The 5,631-nt window shown below is 37.3% G+C and overlaps 1 pseudogene; it reads left to right on the forward strand.

Annotated features, from left to right (window-relative positions):
* The first annotated feature begins 209 nt into the window (after window positions 1-209).
* Window positions 210-785, forward strand: LOC123607227 (annotated as a pseudogene).
* Window positions 786-5,631: the final 4,846 nt, after the last annotated feature.

The following is a 5,631-nucleotide window of genomic DNA, read 5'->3' on the forward strand; positions in this document are numbered from 1 at the left end:
TAGTATCACTGAATATGAAGAATCTGTGATAGAGGGTAAAGAGGGGCAGCAAAGAAATTTCATGACTGTTGACTTGTTTTCTCACTGAGGAAATAATCCAAGACATCTGTTGAAGTTAAAGGATAGTAGCTTGGTAACACTGGGGCAGCCACAACAAAAAAGGGACCTGGAGCTAGCAGGAAAGAAAAAGGTATCAGACATTAATAAGTATGCAGCCAACACTTCCTTTTGTGGGCCGCAGTGAGAGTGGAAAGTGCGCCCCAAAGGCCTCAGGCACACTGGGAGAGTACAAGGTGATAGAGCACTGCCTGCCTACCCCAAACGCCATACTCTGCGCCTCTATCACGTGCACATCTTTGTACATAATCATGCTGTCAACAAGTTCCACTTCTGGTACTTTGTCTCTCAGCTGAAGAAGATGAATATATCTTCAAGGGAAATTGTCTACTATGGACAGGTGTTTCCGAAATACCCCATGTGGGTCAAGAACTTTGGCACCTGTCTGTGCCATGACTCCCCAGTGGCACTCACAATATGTACCAAGAGTACTGGACCTGACCACTGCAGGTGCTGTTACCCAGTGCTACTGAGACATGGACACCTGGCATTGCACCTGGGCCCACTCGATCCAGATTATAAAGGTGGAGGAGACTGCAGCCAGCAAGTGCCTACCAGCAGCCAACCAACTCCATGACTCTATGATCAAGTTCCCACTGACCCACCGGGTCTTGCATGGCCAATAGAAGCCATGTTTTACCATGAAGAGGCCCAAAATCTTCTTTTAGATACAGAGCTTCCCTGTCCCTAGGTCTGCCCAAAGAAATGCCTTGGGAAAACCAAAAACCCAAAAAGCCAAACAAACCAACAAACAAAAAAACCTAAACAAAACAAAACAGAGAGAGAGAGAGAGAGAGAGAGAGAGAGAGAGAGAGAATGCGCTTAAGGCAGAAGATTCTACACTCATAACCCTAAAGGACCTGATCAGTATAGCTATGTCATGTTTCTGTAGAAGTCCTAAGCATCTGAGATGACAAGGAGACACATAAAATTCTTGGACCAATCCCTGTTATCAATGGCAAGTTTTCTGTGGTGAAAGGTGAAGAGGAACAAACGAATAAAAAGTCTTAAGCGAGCACAATTGAAATGAGCGATGACTGTGTCCAGGCCACATAAACAGGAAAACAAAGCCTGCTACAGAATGACCCATTAAAGGAGCTCAATTTCTAGGTCACTGGAGATAGGGAATGCAGGAGACAGGTGGAGATGTGAGGGTGGGGTGGGGTGGGGGATGGCAGCTACGCTCAGTAGCAGTGCCACCGAAGGAATTTGAAGGTTGGAAAGGTAGAGGGTTTCAGATAAAGAGTTTTAAGATTTTGGAAACCAAACAATTATAAAAGATAGTGAGATGCAGACAATGATCTAGAAATTTGTCCTTGAAGTTGGGCAGTGTTATGGAGGGAAGTAACTAGAGAAGAGTTCCAAGACCCTAGTGGCCAGGAAAGGTGTTACATGTTAACAGATTAACTTTAAAAAGATTACTAAATATTAGTTATCCTATTTTCTCAGGCCAAATAAGATTTCTAGTACACTATAAAAAGAAAGAAGAAAAAGAAAACCCCTTTAATGTTTCATATTATAGTTCAGAAAACTTACATTATTGTATAACAATTTCATTAAACTGCAGTGAGATTTATTTTTACAGAATGCTCATATGCTACAGATAGACATTACCTTCTGAAGAAGATGTCAAATAGACTTGTTTACACCCAGAGAAGCCACGTATGTAGAAAAAGCCTCACACATCCACTACAGTTTCTAAAAGAGCTGAACAAATTGGTGGTTACTACTGATGGAATTTAAAACAGATTCAAAAGATATAAGAAGCTACATTGTTAAAGGAATGGTATATAATTCTTGTGCTTCTTTATGTATGAGATTCTTTTCTAAAAATTTTTTTGATGTTTATTTATTTTTGAGAGAGAGAGACACGCAGCGCAAGAGAGAGAGACAGTGCACAGAGAGGGAGACACAGAATCCAAAGGAGTCTCCAGCTCTGAGCTGTCAGCACACAGCCCTACACGGGGCTTGAACTCATTGACCGCGAGATCACGACCTGAGCTGAAGTCCAATGCTTAACCAACTGAACCACCCAGGTGCCCCTCTAGGTATAAGATTCTTAATTTAAAAAGTAACTGCATAAATCTCGTGACCCTAGGAAATACTTGGTTACACTGAAGCTTTATTTAGCCCTGAAAAGAAATTCAGTGTTCTCTCTTGGTAAAATTTTGAAGAATCACTCATTAGACCTAATTGTTCTTCCAGAACGTCTGGCTGTGAGAGGTAATTCAGTAGGACAGAAAATAAAATATACTCACAGATTACTTGCTACAAATAAGATTGTACTCTCTGTCTGTATCGTGAAACATTAAATCATATTTCCAAAGAGAGCAGTTACCAGATTATCTCCTTGAGAAAATCCATGTGTGTTAATTCTTAACATCTTAACTCTACATTTGGGAAGACCTTATTTTAAGGTTTGACTTTTTCCTGCTGCTGATCATAGACATGAAGACAATAATCAGAACCACTAACATAAGATGACAAAGAAATGCCATAAAAAATACTTACATAAGATATACCAGGAAAACAAACAAACAAACAAACAAACCAACAAACCAACAAACCAACAAAATACTTGTTTTTTCTGGGCAGTCTTATTGTGATATGTAGAATTTTTACAAAGATTAGGTGATTTTGAGTGGCGTTTACAACTAAAAGATAGGAAAAATCAACATTCTTTTAAATTTTATTTTTCTTCTGGAATCCTCAGGCGATATTATAACTGACTCATTTAACTCATCTGAATTAGTTTTTAATAAGCTCTCAAAGGTGGACCAATTGTCTCTAGTTTCTCCTGGGAACTGGAGATAATTAAATGAAGGTGCGATCCAAACTCCTAAGGATATTTTTTGGCTAATTTTTGAGACTTCTTACTTCTAACTAATTTCCCTTAGATCTACATACCATTCTGACCCCACATCTACCATGGGTGATTAAGAGTTCTGCTTGCTTCTTTCACTATCAATAGGAATAACTCTTATTTCAAACTTAGAATTTACCTGCAAAGCTGAAAAACTTGTCAGTTATTATCTACCATTACACTCTGTCTTATTCACACACAAAAAAATCATTTATTGATTTCATATGTAACCAATGATGGGTTTTACATTCTTAGCTACTAACCAACCACTCCTTTTGATTTTGGTATATTGTTAGAATTTAGAATTCAAACCCAATCCTTTACTCTTGTCTCTCAACTTCCACATATCTATTGGCATAATCAGAAGTTAGGAACAGGTCATGTTTGAGAACCTAGAACTCTCTGCATGTCATTTAACAGCCACCAGTCATGTATAGTTATTGGGCCCTTGAAATGTGTCACTACTCTGAACTGAGATGTGCTGTAAGTTTAAAATATAAAGCAGGTATTTAGGTCCTAGTACAAAAATAGGTAAAAACCTCATTAATTTTTATAATGGTTGGATGTTGAAATAGTAATAGTTTTATATATTTGCTAAAATACAACATTGAAATATTTTATAGTGTATATAGTATAGTAGTCTGGCTATAAAAATTTTTAAATTACATATGAGATTCACATTTCCATTTCCCATTACAATTTTATTGGACAGTACTGCCCTAGCACAAAGTTTGAAATTAGCATTCTCAGTAAATGTTGTATCCTACAAAAGAAAGCAGATTTGGAAAATGTTACAGGACACCCTACTATCTGCCCCACCATTTCTCATGAGTTGTGCTCATTCTTTCTCTTTGAAAATAACCAAGATTTTTTTTTCTTTTTTAATGTGTATTTCTTTTGAGAGAGGGGAAGGGGGAGGGATAGAGAGAATCCTAAGCAGGCTCCAGGCTGTCAGAGCTGAGCACAGCATGGGGCTCAGTAGCACGACTGTGAGATCATGACCTGAGCCCAAATCAAGAGTTAGATGCTTAGCCTACTGAGCCACCCAGGTGCCCCCAAAATAACCAAGATTTTCAAACAGCTGTTTAAAGATATACCAACAATTAGCAAGATTTTAAAACAGCTGTTTAAAAGTATGGATTGACAAGAACCAAGTTTTAAAGTGTTTTAGAGTGTAAGCCAATAATTGTAGTCTTTCTACTGCTCACAATGTCATGTGTTATTCTGTAGTCATAACATTCAAAATATCCGAGGAGGTATGAAGTTGAATAGAACCTCTGCATCTTCTATCTCTAGCATTCTTTAGACAGTAAAACAGTTATGCATAGGCGGACAACATTTAAAAAACCAAGGCTCTCACATATTTACTCCTCTGGTCACAAATGTGCAGTGATTTCCCAGGCAGTACTGTCCACATGTATGGAAACAGAAGCTTACCTTACATTTACCTCCTCAATAACTAATAATGACTTGTCCCTACCAATAACACTACAATCATGGGATACAGCTTGGACAGGGTCATGTTTTATAAATGCTGTCTTTAAGAAAAAGAGTAAAGTGGCTACTGGCTCACAAATTGGGTATGAATGCCAGTTAATCATTTTTTATTTAAAGAATGCTTATAGTCTTCATCAAGCCTCAAAGTCCTAGTAGATCACAGAATTGAATATGGATACTGAACAAAAATACTAAAAAGCAATAAAAAAATAAGGCAAATTATATAAATATGCAATTAAGAAACAAAATTCAGAAGGAATAATACATTTGTTTTAAAAGTTCTTTTTCATGGTGCCTGGGTAGCTCAGTCGGTTAAGCATCTGACTCTTGACTTCAAGCTCAGGTCATGTTCTCATGGTTAATGGGTTCAAGCCCTGTATCCACCTCTGCTCTGACAGCTTGGAGCCTGCTTGGGATTCTTTCTCTCTGTGCCCCTCCCCCACTTGCTCTTTCTTTCTCAAAATAAATAAAAATAAACCTTAAAAAATAAATTAAATAAATAAATAAATAAAGTTCTTTTCTCATTTACTAGAAATGAAATGCAAATTAAAATATGACATGATTTTTGTCAATCTAGTCAGCGTTTTTTAAAATTTGACCTTTATTTTTATACAGCAGTTTTATATTCATACAAACTACAGGGCTTATCTTAGTTATATATTGTATGGGTTTGAACGAATATATAATGACATACATCCATCAGTACAGTATCATAAAGAGTATTTTCATTGCCCTAAAAATCCTCTATGATCTTCCTATTCATCCTTCCCTGCCCAGAACCCTTGGCAACCACAGATCATTTTACCGCCTACATAATTTTGATTTTTCCACAATATCATAGAGTTGGAATCACCCGGTACATAGCCTTTTCAGATTGGCCTCTTCCACTTAGCAATATGCATGTATGTTTCCTCCATGTCTTTTCATGGCATGATAGGTTTTTTTTGTGTGTTTGTTTGTTTTTGTTTTTTCAGCGCTGGATAATATTATAAGGTGGCTTGCACGTTTTGCTGAATTAGAGTAAATGTGCTACAAACATCCAAGTACAGGTTTTTGTGTGGGTGTAAATCTTTAACATAAACTTTGAACTCCTTTGGATAAATACCAAGTAGCATATTGCTGGAGACTGTGATTCTTTTTTTTTAATTATTTTA

Source organism: Leopardus geoffroyi, chromosome A2, assembly GCF_018350155.1.
Source record: "Leopardus geoffroyi isolate Oge1 chromosome A2, O.geoffroyi_Oge1_pat1.0, whole genome shotgun sequence".
NCBI lineage: Eukaryota > Metazoa > Chordata > Mammalia > Carnivora > Felidae > Leopardus > Leopardus geoffroyi.